This window comes from Bactrocera oleae, chromosome 4, assembly GCF_042242935.1.
Source record: "Bactrocera oleae isolate idBacOlea1 chromosome 4, idBacOlea1, whole genome shotgun sequence".
NCBI lineage: Eukaryota > Metazoa > Arthropoda > Insecta > Diptera > Tephritidae > Bactrocera > Bactrocera oleae.
The window spans coordinates 23,052,833-23,068,685 of record NC_091538.1 but is presented as its reverse complement, the minus strand read 5'-3'; positions in this window follow the sequence as shown (position 1 = coordinate 23,068,685).

Genomic DNA, 15,853 nt, shown 5'->3' with positions numbered 1-15,853 from the left:
ATTATTTATTAAAATTACACCGTTTGATATGGGTTATTATTGAGCTTGGAAAGAATGAGTTCAGTTGTTTTCGAATAAGTTAGAGTTCATGCCTTTCGTTTTTTAAATTCAATAAGCACTGCAAGACTTACCTATGTACATATGTATATGGTATATTAACATCGTATTTAGCTATTTATTTTGATTCATTGATATCTTTTTGACAGCCAAACAATAGATATGGAAACAAAAATTTGTGTAATTATTTAGTTTCTTGTTTTTTATTGGAATGTAAAAAAAATAATGTAAAGTAATTTCCCACCCCTCTGCAAGTAATAATTAATTGCAATATTTCACTGTCTCATCCAACTTCAAATCTATTCGTTTATCTATGAAATGTCTGTTCTAATATGCTTTGTTTGCTTTTCTGTTCTGACGAAAATCCATCACTGCTCTCATTATGGTGTATAAGTAACTAGCTAAGTTGAGATTGAAATCATTCACAACTTTGTGTAAATATTTGCATGTTTTAATTTATAAATGCAATGTTTGCTTTTTTTCTCTTATGCACTCTAAATGCAACTTGTTTTCTCTGGAATTGAAATATTTGGTGCTGTCTATCATGATTTTGTCGAACCCACTATTATTGCATGTACATACATTTACATATGTATGTATCGTTGTGGTAGACTTTTGATTACAAGGCAAATGAACGACTAATGACGTGAGTTACAGAAAAGATTTAAAAGCAAGTTTCTAAGCACACTGTGAAGATTGCTATCTTTTGTCTAGTCTTATTTCATTCGTCCATACGTGTAAGAGATAACTTGAGTGAAAATCGAGATATCTTGATGAAACTAGGTACACGTCTTTCTTGGCACCCTGTGAAACCTTCTCAGATATTACAGAATCTGACCATTGCCTCGCTCAAAAAAATGTGTTAAGCAAATTAACTATAAAAATTAAGACACAAACATCTTCGGTTTAAAACTTTTTAGAACGCAAACGCCGTCCCGTCCCTAATAATATTAAGTATCTCACTTAAAATATATCAACCAAGTCCCTCTAGCTCATCCTTATAAAGTTTAAATAGATTAATCGGCTGATAATCACGCCCACTCCCCTTATAACGGTTATGTTAAAAACTACTAAAAGTGCGATAACTCATTTGATAAATAAGTCAAAAGCAAATGGGCTACACATGTATGTTTTTCAGGTATGCCATCTCACATTTAAAAATTGAAGAAATCGGACCGTAACTTTTCAAGCCTCTACATACCGAATATATGGAGCCCAGTGTCTATTTGGCTCCTTTGGGTTAAGCTTATGTCACTCACATCTGATTTGAGTTAATTAAGTTAATTTTGGTAGAAATACCTCGGGCACGAAGCGAAATATACTTGTAGTAATGAATTTAAGTGTATCTAATATTATAGTTAAAAAAAAGACATTTTAAAATGTATCATTTTTATGGCGATGATTGTCTATCCCGTAGCCGTATTCACGAGTGGTTTAAACGTTTTCAAAGTGGTCGTGAGGACATAAATGTGAAATGAGTCGAAACTCAAAAAGTCGCGCCTGGAGAAGTCAAAAGTGAAGACCATGCTGATTTGTTTATATGATTCCAAGGGGATTGTTCACAAAGAATTTGTTCCACCCGGCCAAAACGTTAATGCGGTATTCTAACCTTGGAGTTTTGAAGCGTTTGGTAGCACGTATTCGTCGCATTCGGCCCGAATATCGCGAAGATGGAAGTTGACGTTTGTTGCACGATAATGCGCCGTCTCATCGATCGACGCATGTGGCCGATTATTTGACCAAAAATCAAATTTTAACAATCAACCTCTCCCCGTATTCACCTGATATGGCACCGTGCGACTTCTACCCTTTCGGAAAACTACATTTGGCCTTGAAAGGAAACCCCTATGCTGACGTTGATGCCATCCAAAAGGCGATGACGACCGCCATCATCAACGCTATACCGATAAATGACCTAAAAAAGTCATTCGGTAACCTTCTTGAACGTGCAAAACGTTGTATTCAGGCGGAAGGAGACTATTTTCAAGGCGACCAATAAATTTTTCAAAAAAATAAACAAATAATATTCGTTTTTTAATAAAAGTCCTGAAACTTTTGAATTACACCTTGTATTGACCCAATTTTGACATCACGTCATAAAAACATGATCTCTGTTTATTACTATGTTTTATTATGATTTATGAGTTTATTTTATTATGTTATTTTTGGTATGAAGTCTAGCAGTTTGAAAATCCTTACATTTCCACATATTCGGTATTCTAACTCAACTACAATATTAAATTTGTATAAAAACTACGTCGTAATAGCATGTTAAAATCCTGTACCCTATAACTCTATAGTTTCAGTGTTCTTTCCACATGCGCCGATTGTGTCTAAATTGACACTTTCCAATTTTTGTAGCTTACATAAGTACTAGCATATCTACTTATGAATATAGCTACTTATGTCTTCAGCGGCAGCTTAATATTCAAACTTTCTTATCGAATTCATTTATTGTTAACTGAAACGTGTATGTAACAATTTGCATATTGTGCAATGAGCTATCTACCTACACATAAATATCTATACTTGTAAATATTATATTTAATCTTTAGGATATTGAGTCAAGAGCGAGTCAAGGAACATATTTCTTATCACCCAAATGTATCAGCACGTCTTCATGTGCAGTATCAATATGCATCGAACACAACCTATGGTATATCCCTCAGCAGGTCAATAAAAATACATCGTAACATCTGTACGAGTATTTATCAGCAGCAGATGTTATAACATCATGCATTATCGAGAAATTCAACAAACATTGCAACAATAGAAATGCACTATCCAACTTGTACATAAATACATATGTAATATGATCTAGTAAATTATTCACTAGTAATAAGTACGAACATTTTAGTATAAATAGCACTAAGATCTGTGTACCAAGTTAGTCTTAAGAATATTAATAAAGAAGGTACAACTCGGTACAGCAAAATTATATTATTCTTCTGATTTTAACATATGTATGTAAAAATTAACTAGCGTTTGCCAGGCGTACTTTTATTAACACCCAGTTAGTGCATGTAATTGTATCCAGTAGACTTCATTCATGTGCATACAATGATATGAAGTCGAGTTAAGGGGCATAGCAGAGATATACGATCGATTTTGGATATATTTGTTTTCACAGATTATGAAACTATACTTGATTTTGTAAGATTTTCTCTCGTTTATTTTTAAATCCTTATTTCTATTTTGCATAAAAAAAGTCAAAAGATATGATGTAAGATAACAGATTTATTTATAATGTCGGTTTTGTTATGAAAAATAAGGATACAAACAAATAGAAGTAAACAAAGAGAAAAACGTCTAAAACACATGCTATATTTCAATAACACGTCTCTTATGGGCATTCCTTTTCTAATTTTCCATCTGACAATCTATTTTTAAGGACCTGCGCTAATCTGCTATAATGTGGAGATCCCATCAATTTGAATACGTTTCTTCCGTAATTTTTAGATCACTGTTTATCACTAATAATTTTGTAGATTTTCCGAAAATTTGTGATAATATAGATAGTCTAACTTGATACCATATTTGCTCCTATAGTCAGAAAGTTTATCTGCATATTTTGAACAATTTCCTGAAAATTTGGTGCTATATGATGACCCAGGAAATTTTCGACTATCAACACAAAACTTGTATAACTCGATAAAATCTGACTCTTCCATCAATTGTCGTACTGGATGGTGGATTAAATAATCCACCTTTTAACATTTTCTTTCTAAGTTTCGGAAATTTTCTATAATGTAATTAAATAAATATTCTTCCACGTCCAACGAAAAACTTGCTTTATTATTCTTAACTTTATCACATATTAAATCACTGAGTTCAGTTGAGAAAATAACCTTGGCGCTTTTGAAATCCGCAAGGAAATTTTCCTTGAGTAAAACAGGACATTTTATAAACTGTAAGTCTAGATATGTTTGATTTTTATTAAAAACTTTTACATAATTTTTCTCATATTTTTGGTAAGGAGCCTGAGGGTGGGGATCACAATGGATGGGTATGCGAAAACAATCACGCTTGGAAAAATAAATTTTAATACTAATAAGTTGATAATTGATCAAAATATATATAAGATATGCAATAATCATAAGAGCAACACACATTCAATACTTTCATAATAAATTCATAATCTGTACAATTGCTCTACTCAAGTCGCTGTTTTTACTTTAGTTTCTCATATAATTAACATGGAAAAACTTTTTTTAAAGCAATTTATTGAAAAATTATAAAGTGCCGTAAGTAAACTGTAATTTGTATTAGGCTGACATTTTTTTTAAAAGTGGGCGTGGCCCCGACCCCTAATAAGTTTAATTTTGATATTTAATAAACGATTTGAGCTATATTAACCAAATTCTTTCGGGCTAATTTGTTTGGCACTTCCATCTACACAGCGATAATGAGTAAAAACCCCGCTCACTCCCCATATAACGGAAAACTACTAAAAGTACGATAACTCACTAAGTAAACACGTACGAAGCATTTAATTTCACATCCTATATGATATGGAAGGGTTTAATAAGAGCCGGTATTGCAATTGGACAATGGGCGTGACTTCGTCCACCGATAGATGAAATTCCATGTCTCCGGACTTACTCAACGTATTTCAACCAAATTTTAGTATATAACACTATTGCGACATTCTTATTTGACAGTGTAAAAATGTGCGAAATCGAATCATAACCGTGTCTACTTCCCATATATAGTAATTTTAAATTCCATCTAAATATATAGGTATAAAATTTTGGACAGATAGTGGCTTTAAGGTATGCCATCTCAAGACTAAAATTTGTCAAAATCGGAATACAACTGTGCAAGCCTCTATATACTGAATCTGTCGACCCTTTGATAACAGCAGGCTCTTCGTCAAGAGTAAGTAAAATGCGGTCAATACTTCCCCTAACTCCTATGTATAAAGATTTTCAAAGTTCCGGTTGTCCGGTTGTATACCGTATATATCGATCAATGTGTATGATATCAAAATGGATTTCGGATAGAATCTTTTTCTGATTATAATGTATTCTTGCGCCTAAAATATATTAAATCGGGGCAATACTTTCTCTAGCCCTCACATACCTAATACATCATACGCTTGAATATACCTTATATATTGGTCAATCTGTGTAATATGCCAATATGTCGTAGTACTAAAACTGGTACAATTCATTCTTAGCTCTGAAGCTTAAATTACTGAAAGGTATGAACATACAATATGTACGCCTTACACATTAACCATTTAGCACTAAAACTAGTGCAAGATACCATATTAATAAAGAACGCCGAAATAAATTATTTTAATCGTCGGACAAGTTTATGTCTATGTACCTATTTGTTATTAATAGAATACATATATACATATGTCGAAAGAGTTATTTAAATTGTAAAACATAAAAGCTCGAGCCTTTAACAATTCAAAAAAGAGGTTCACTTGTCGACTATTCTAAATTTTCTGTATTGCGTCGACAGTATTTTAACCTAAACAAAAAATGTTATAATAATTACTTAAACAAAGTAAAAAAAGAATATTGTACGTAATCCAAAGTCATTTTATGATGTCATTAATTCCAAACGCAGGATTTCTAAATTTCCATCCGCGATGAAATACAAATCTATCATTTCAAGTTACAATGATATTATATACAATATGTTTGCAGAATTTTTCAAGTCAAACTACCGAAATAACTCTCCTAAGACTTTTTCCTATCAGCACGTGCTGTGTATACTGCAAATACTTTAATTAACGCTCCAATTATTTCTGAAGAAGACCTTGAACTTAATTTAAATTAGTTAAAACCATATTTTGGTTACGGCCCAGACATGATACCCTCATGCTTCCAAAAAATAGTGCCAAATATATTTACTTGACAAGGATTCCTGGAAGAGATCCCTGTCTTAAACACGGTATATTTCCTTCAATATGGTTATTTATAATCCCTTTGCATAAAAGTGGATTTACGTCCAATATTGAAAACTATGTTGGTATCTCAAAACTATCAGTTATACCTAAACCTTTTGAAGCTATCATCACAGACCATATAACGTTTTCGATTTCTCCGTTAATTTCCTCATCTCAGCATGGATTTCGTAAAGGGAAATCGACTCTAACAAACTTGCTTCAATTTATAAACCATGTATCATTGGATTTTAGGGAACATAATCATACGAATGTTATATACACAGACTTTAGCAAATCTTTTGATAAAGTAAATCTTACGACTCTCATACACAAACTTGATCTTTTGGGCTTTCAGTCAAGATTTCTTCAATGGGTAGCTTCTTTCCTTTATAATAGAACACAACGAGTGATATTTGATGATACTCTTTCAGATACAATTAATGTCTCTTCAGGTGTTCCGCCAGTTAGTCATCTTCATACTTACTTAGACATCTTCATACTTACATAAAAACCAATATATTTTATTTTCATTAAAGGACATTAATAATATTTATGAAAAAAAGTAATTGAATAGCCGGAAATAACATACTTGTATAAGAAAATCTATTCGAAAAAGTATGCGTACAAGGTACATAAGGAGAATAAAGTTATTCTTCCTAAGAATTATTCTTAAAATTTAATAGAAAGTCGGATATCCAGCACAGATGTGATGGAATACCACTCTTATTTTAGCTAAGTGTCGTACTCTCAGATTATTAATTAATACTAATGCTAACTTTAAAGCTACTTCTTATTCCGGTTTCAGTATCCAAGTATGTATATATGTGCACATACAAACGCTTTCATCGCTTCAATTCCGGATGCTTTCATCTAGTTGAATCTGCTTCTTGACTCTCGTTAGAGCTGCTATTGTACATTTGTTGGAATGTAGAGAAAGTAGGGCGCATGCTTAAATTCTCAGACACTTTGCGCTGCTTGTGCAACCAAGCCAAGCCGTAGTGCGGTGATGCGGCAATTCTGAAACATTTCCTCCGCACTTTGGCCTACCAGGTCTGCGCGAGCAGCAACTGCGCTAAGTGCGGCAATGGCAGATCATGTCTACTGCGATCCGATTTATGGCTACGCCTAGAGTAAGCTGACTGTGCCAATGCTAAAGTCTGTTGCAATATTATATTTGTATGTAAATATAATATGTATACACCTATGCACATGCAACAGCATTGTTTTGCTTCTTAGTTAAAATTTTTGATGCACATTTGTCAGTACAAATATTCCGTTTGAAATAAGCGGATTCTTCACAAACTCCGTTGTAACAACTTTGTGAAACAGTACAAGCAGCACGACGGCTTACCAGCAACGGTGCTATTAATTGGACTTTGATATGAAAATAATAAACCGCCGTCGGTAAAGCAAGAAAGCCAAGTGTATAGAAAATTCTCTCCATACTTGGCTGACTACTATTGGAAGTGAGAAGATTTAGTTTGTAACTATCTGCGGTGCATGATAGTCATGCATGTCGCGCTTACTCCACAATTGTTAACCAGCGACTGTCATTACAGCAGCATCAAGGAAAATGGGGGTATTGTCAAACAGCAACAGAAATTCTATCAAAAGTGGCATGCGTACATACTTAAGTATTTATTTACAATACATTTTATAATATACATATGTACATATATATGTTTGTGCGATTAGGGGGAAACACTTAAGCGTTTTCCTAAGGAACATTTATTTATTTTAATAATATAAGAAATTCACTGAAATAATGAATAAAAATGAAAGATCGATATCCTATGATTAATTCGTTTTCAGTCAAATTCCGGATAATAAATTAAAAATACAAATTTGGATTGATGTTATGGTATTTATATACTTAATATTATAAATATGTATGTATGTATGTACTCTCGAAGTATATGTACAGGGTGGCCCACTAATCGTGCTACAAAAACAAACCGTCTGTTTTTATTGTATAGCAAATTTAATTTAATTTTATATAATTCATAATTTTTAAAATACACCAAATTAGAAAAGTATCCATTGCGGCCAGAAGGGATGAAGTCAGAATTGCCAAATTTCTGGGTTTTGATTTGTACACCTCTTGCTTGAGATAACCCTATAAAAAAATCGGGTGCAGTCAGGTCAGATGACCTTGGGGGCCAGCGAAAAGTGGAGTTTCTTGATATTAATTTATTTTAAATTTTCGTTGGAGCTCCTCAATAACCGGTTTGGCTATATGTGCAGTTGCACCATCTTGCTGGACCAAACACTATAAAAAGGGATACGCTTCGGCGCAGTTCTGGGTAAAACAACTCATTAAATATTTTTAAATAACGGTGGCCATTTACAGTTTTCTTCAAAGGAGTATGGCTCGATAGTACGGTCTTATTGTGATACTTACAAATTCGATAAACATGTTTTTCAACCTCATAATGGTCCATCTACTCAGGAGAGTGCCGCCAAAACCCGTATGAATTCCCTTTTAATGGAAATGACAGGCTGCAAAGAATGGTACCGCTGCTCTATCCTAACATTTTTAAAAAACCTAAATAACAACCTGCCAAATAAAAAAAGTAAGTCGATTACTCGCACAGAAAAAAAGTGATTACGGTTTGTTTTTGTAGCACGATTCGTGAGCCATCCTGTATGTATATTCAGACTACGACGGCTTTTACATAATCGTATTGATTAAAATTTTATCAATTTTGTTATTATTTCTCTAAAATAAGTATCTTTTTGGAGGCACACTTTTTTTTTGCTCACTGTACAATTTTCATACATACATATGTGTGTACTATGTACACATGCATTTACATATGTAGCTGCTTATAATTTCAAATACGCACTTCATTGAAAGCGCAGCGACATCGACTATCTACAAATATCCATAATGCTTCAATGGCTAGATCGCTCAGCTGTTTTAAGCAGAAACCAGTTGTAACATTCTACGTTACATACAAATATGTTAAATTTATCGCTGCGGAATCGAATACTGCTTACTCGAATAAGGAGTAATTTTTCCACATTCTCTTTTAATCACTTTTACATTTTTAAATAAGTACTCTTTTAAATGGTGCGCTCAATAACAGCTGCATTCGCATTGTCAATGATCGTGATACAAAGAATACGGATGTTTTCGTAAGCGCAGTACGCAAAGCATTTTTAAAACGTATGTCCATGCCATGCAAAGCATTTATGCATTACAACCCTCCTATGCCAAAATATGCAATGCATTTATTTGATGACTATGAATTCCCTGTGCATTATCCTAATAATAATATATAATAAATAAATAATTATAAATAAAATGAAAAATAAATTATTAGCATGTACATAGGTATAACAAAACTCATGTAAATTTTGACAATAGGGCAAGGTTGCGTTGCAAGTGCTGTCAGTTTACTTGAACAGCTGGTATAGTTTGTTTGATACGCTACTCTCTTACGTTTTGAGATAGTTTATTAGAAGACAGCTTTTACATCTGGAGATAGTCTACTAAATAATTCCACCAAATTTTATAAATATCATTCCTTTACATTATTGTACACAACAGCCTTCAGCTTCAATATCGAAGGATAAAATTTGTTCATATGTGATTTTTTATACCTCTTACTCTATTCCATTTATTTTAACTAAAAACTTTTTGTTTTCCTTTTTTTTATTTTTTTATTTTTTTAAAGCTTAACTATAACAGCGATTTTTTCAAAATTCAAATTAATTTCTGACCCTGCATCCAAACTTTAAACCCGTTTTTCTAAAACCTTTATTTTTTAAAACGATACCCACGATTTCTCAAGTTCCACTGGAGCGATAAAACTCTTTAAGAAGACTCCTTTACAGACTTGACTATGTCGGGAATTATCCATATCCCCAAATTTAAATTTTTACTATTTATTTAAAAATTCGGAAAAGTCAAAAAGATGGTACAAAAATTATTTTTTCAGGCAGTCGTCATTTAGTGGAAAAAAATTTTTCCAACTTCCAATAAAGAACTAGACCGGTTCAAAGTTTAATTGTTTTTTTGTTATACGTTCGCAACATTTTGCACAGTTTTGTTCACATTACGGTTGTTTGTATCATCTAAATATTATATAAACGAGATATATAAATGATTAGGGTGACGAGACGAGTTGAAATATGGGTGACTGTCCGTAACTTCAGATAACTTGATGAAGCTTGGTACATATATTCCTTGGTACTAAAGGAGAGTTTCCATGGCAGATGAGCGGAATCGGACCATTGTCACGCTCACAAAACGACATTGAACGAAAGCATTAAAAGTGTCATAACTAAGCACTAAATTAAGATACAAACCTTCGATTTGGTACAAGGGCTCGCACTGGTGAGGAGCACTTGTGGGATAAAAATTTTTTTAAAGAGGGTGTGGCCCCGCCCTCTAAATGGTTGAATGTACATATCTTCAAAACTACTGAAGTTAACTCATCCAAACTTGCTGGGAAGGATTTTTTAGTATTTATTCATATACTGTGAAAATGGATAAAATCAGAAAATAACCACGCCCACTCCATGGCAGGGATGGCAGGGCTTTGTGGCGCAAAAGGGCTTTACGGTGTAAAAGTTGGATCATGGGCATAGCGCCCCCCACTCTTAGGTGAAATCCTACATCTCAGGAACTACTTGACCAATGTCAACCAAATTTGGTGTTTGATGAACAATAGTATTATACACTGTGGCATTATGGTACTTCCCATATAACAAACTTTTAAATTCTTTATGATTCTTTCGCTTTACAGTATACAGATCAAACATCAATAAAGTTATTAGAGTAAAACTTTGCAAAAATTGTGTCCTCAAGGTATTTAATCTTACGAACAGAATCTATCGATATCGGAGTATAGCTTTTCAAGGACGCAGACACCAAATATGTGGACACCACTGTATATGGCCAAACATATCGGTCAGTCTGTGAGTTCTAGTATTGAAATTCGGGGATAATATTTTGCAACTACCGCATGCCCTTGTGTCAAAAATGGGTAAAATCGGATTAATACTTCCGTTAAATGAAGAACAATTTCAGCATTCAAATACTTTTTGAGATAGTTCTAGTTGTGAAATGCAGATAGTCAGGTCAGGTGGGGGTCATAAACTCACTTACTTTCATTACTACACTTTGCTTCAGATATTACCAGAGATTTATATTAAAATCTACCATAAATGATATATAAGTGATACAAACTTTACTGAAGGGGCTAAATTTGGTATATTGGGTACATGAGGAAAAGCATATTCAGCGCTAAAACACATTATTTGGGAAAACTTGCGGACTTAATTTTATTAAAATTGCGGTCACTTTTTAGCGGCTCTTTTCGGTATGACCATCAGCTCAAAACGCTTTCCTTTCATTAGTTTTTCACAGGGAGCCTCTGAAACTTCCCTAATAGTGATTCGACGATTTTCAAGACCAATTTTTATTAACTGTTTCGATATTTTCTTCGCTTGTTGGCGTGGTCGCACCTCCAGGATGCTCATCGTTACAACATCTTCTCGGCCTTCTGTTAAGCGAAAGTCGACTCACCGAATGCCACAGTCAACATTTCAAGTGCCTTGGAGCCCCTTATTTCAGTTATAACGCAAATTTAATACACACACAAAAACGTGACTAACCTTTTCTGTTGTCAAAAATAAACTACTACTCGAAATTGGCTCCTAATGCAAGCACATGATAAACATATGACTCCGATTATAACAAAAACAAAATATCGGAAATCGAATGTAGACATCCCGCGAAAAATCAAAATTAACCATTTCCTTTGAACACATCTCGTATACGGGTCTTAGTATACGGGTTCCTTGGCATTTTGAAAATATTGGTATTATGGAAATGTTGATATTCGATATGATATAGAGTGGTATAACTAAGTTACAAAACTTTAATTTAATAAAGGGCATCGAAGGTGGGAGGGGCCATTTGTGCTTTACAATTTTTTAAAAAGTGGACCCCTTTAAAAGGTTTGATGTAGCTATCTCATAAATCACTAGAGCAATATCAACCAAAATCGCTGTGGAAACGTCCGAGGGAGATGCTAAATATATGTGCTTACCTTTTGCAGAAAATATCGCTGAAGAAATATAAATAAAATGAAGAGCGCATCTTTTCGTGTTATAAGCATTAACCCAGTATAAAAAATTTAAATTTCTATGATAGACATTAGTCAATCCGTCAGATATAGTTTTAATGAAATTAAAAGCCCATCTGCTCGTGTTAATAGTGTTACGATACACGGTCTATGCATTCAAAATAAGAATTTCAAACATTCGGTTAATTTTATACTAGGGCTGCAAAACTATCGATAGTTTATCCCCTTTAAATCTACTAGTCCAAGAGCCACTGGATGGCAGACGTATATATTTGCAAAAGAGAGATATTTTACTTAAAGATTCTCCTTTACCTAACTTACATAAGATCGGAAGCCACTAAGCCCGGCGAAGGTAGCTATGACGTCACTTATATAATAAGCTACGAAAATTAGAAGAGTTTCGAAAGTATTTTAACAAGGCTCCATCATATTAAAGAGTACAACCAATGCAACGGGCAAACGGTTATTACCTCGTGGCAGACGTTAGAAATTTAAAAAAAAATTCCAAAGGATTTAAAAAATATTATTCTATATTATTTTTGATACTTTTATTAGTTGAACAGATATGTTTAGCATTCCTTTCGAAATTGTAACAAAATGAGGAAATCGGATATCTAAATAAATGAAAATGTCAACAGACACACTAAATTTTGAACTCAAGATGGCATAAAAAAGATTTATAGAGCCGATATCAAAATTGAACAGTGAGGTGGCAATGCCCATATTTAGGAAAACCCCATATCTCGGGTCCTGCTTCCAATTGCAACCAAATTCGGTACATAACACTATCCTGAAACAATTCCTTCATGGAAAGCGTTTTTCGTAGAATGAAGAAGCTGTACAGCCGTAGACGGGTATTTTGCAGAGCCTCCGGAAAGTAATTTTAGGGATGGCATAAAATTATTGGAGGATCATTGGATTAAGTGTATTAAAGTTAAGGGAGATTGTATTTAATAAAAAAAATATATTTCGCACCAGAAACAGTATTTTTTAATTTCAGGGCAGAAGCTTTTCAATCAACCTGTATATTGGTATTGGTATTGAAAACGCGTTATTCTCAAAACCACGTTTTTTGAGGTGATGGATGAATTAAAAATTGTTCGTTCAAAAAAATATTAGTAACCCAAAAAGAGACAAAAATCGATTTTTTTTTAAGTTCATAATTGTTGCATTTTTATGTTTACTCCTTTGTTTTAGTACCACGGATGCGAAAAAGTGTACAGGTTAAGAAAATATTTTTTATTTGCGTTTCAGATTATATTTACGGACGCTAGAACTTCTACTATGAGGACGAGTTGCCGCCGATCTACCGCCATTGTTTAGTACCTTTACTTTACACTACGACAAGTGTGCAAAAATTTCATTATTTTACTTGTCATGCTTACCGTGAAAAAATTCCAAAAATAACAGCAGGTTTTCGGGCTAACGAGGTAGAAACCTTCTTACGCCGAAAATGTTTGAAATTGGTCAACGAATTATCCCCAATTCACATTTTCTACATCTTACAAACCATATGCCGATTATGGTGTATGCGTTATATTCATACAAGTATATATTGGGTTGGCAACTAAGTAATTGCGGATTTAAAAAAAAAATATAATTGCTTGAAAATATGTTCTCAAGAATACCTGTGCAACGTTAAAAGTTAGTGCAATCAGGGCAGACCTTTTTCTAGGAGTAAGGAATTGGTGTCTAAAGCTCATATCCACAAAAGATACTAGATTATGATCATCTTCGATCAATATCAATAAAAATAACGAAAGATATTTACGGCATGAAGTCGATAAAATGCAGTTTACATATAACAGTGAACAAGTGAGACCAACGATTTTTCTAAGGAGTTGAAAAATATCCGATTTAAGGAAACTTTAACAAATTGTATTTATAATACATTAAACTAGCTTAATACATTTGAACTTTCACGACTGTTATTCATACAAAATCAACTATAAATTAGTTAAATCGAGAGTTAGAGATGACCTTTGCTGTCCTATATCTATATCTCTAAATAAAGTCGTATGTCGTGAATAGCATATTTATTATTGACTTCTAAAGCTTGAAGAGAGTCTGGTTATTGCTAAATACCAATGACTTCAAATAATAATTCGGTTGCAAGTGCTGTGTGGCACGTAGCCCCGACTAGTTGGAACCAGATGTTGTCAAGATCAACTTCTTCCAATTACGGGGCTTGAGCAGTTTTGATTTAGACAATTTTTGGTCACAAAGTGTGTTATATGGGAAATAGGCGTGGTTGTAATTCGATTTCGCACTATAGCATAGAAATATGAGAAGAATATTATGTAACAAATTTGGTTGAAATCGGTTAAGCAGATCCTAAGATATGGGTTTTCACCTAAATGTGGGCGGTGCCACGCCCATTGTCTAATTTCGAACGCGGCTCCTATAAAGTCAGCTCATACGATCCCTGTGTTAAAATTTAATGACTCTGGCGTGTTTAGTGCTTGATTTATCGCGCTGTTAGTAGTTTTTAACAATACCGTTATATGGGGAGTGGGCGAGGTTGTCACCCGATTTCACCCATTTTCACACCGTAGATAGAGGTGCTTATTATAGCTTTAGCAGTTTAGGAGATATGCACATTAAGCCTATTAGGGGCGGAGCCAGGCCCCTTTTAAAAAAAATTTAACCACAGATGCCCCTCCCTAATGAGATCCTGTGTGCCAAATACCAGCCTTGTATATTATTGTGGAGCTTAGTTATGACAATTTATTTGTTTTTGATTAATGGCGTTTTGTGGGCGTGGCAGTGGTCCGATTACGCCCATCTGCAACATCAACCGTCTTACGGTACCAAGCAACATGTGTACTAAGTTTCATAAAAATATCTCAATTTTTACTCAAGTTACAGCTTGCACAGACGGACGGACCGACCGACGGACAGACAGTCACCCGGATTTCAACTCATCTCTTCATCCTGATCATCTATATATATATAACCCTATATCTAACTCGATTAGTTTTAGGTGATTCAAACAACCGTTAGCTGAACCAAGCTATTATACTCTGTAGCAACAAGTTGCGAGAGTATAAAAATCTGAAAAACACGCTTTTAAACCACCTCAAACTAATAAGTGAAAAATTTGTAATTCCTTATTTAAACTGACAGAAATATTGACCAAAAAATACTTGTATTATTGTGTGAAAAGCATGGGATGGTTTGTGCCATATTTTTTGTATATCGAGCGTTATCGATTAATGGCGCTTTGTTGACGTATACCATACCATACAGGCTTATGGTACCAAGAAACATGTGTACCAATTGTCATCTAGTTATCTCAACCCCTCTCGTCATCGTTATCATTTATTTATGTATAAACCACTCTTTCAGTGCAGTCATGTTCTGTTATTAACCACACTGAAATATCTACTAGACTCTACAATTATGAACACATGTATGTAGAAAGATATCATAAAATATAGTATATTTTTAAAAGAAGTAAATGTTGAACTTTTTATACACCATAAACATACTTGTATCTCATATTTCAGTGCTATACTTGCTTTCTCATTACTTTATATCACCCTATCAATATTTCCAATGAAAGCCTTAATATAATGTGATATTGATAATAAAAGCAATGACCATTAAAAAGCCTACTTATATTTCATTATTATCAGTAACCGGCCATATACAGGCATTGTCTAAAAATTATATATAATTATAAATATACATACCAGCTCATGGATATCTTTGATACACATACATACATATAAATAAACCTAAGTATGCATACCTTATTGTGTACTCGCATATCGTAATAATGTTGTATACTTAT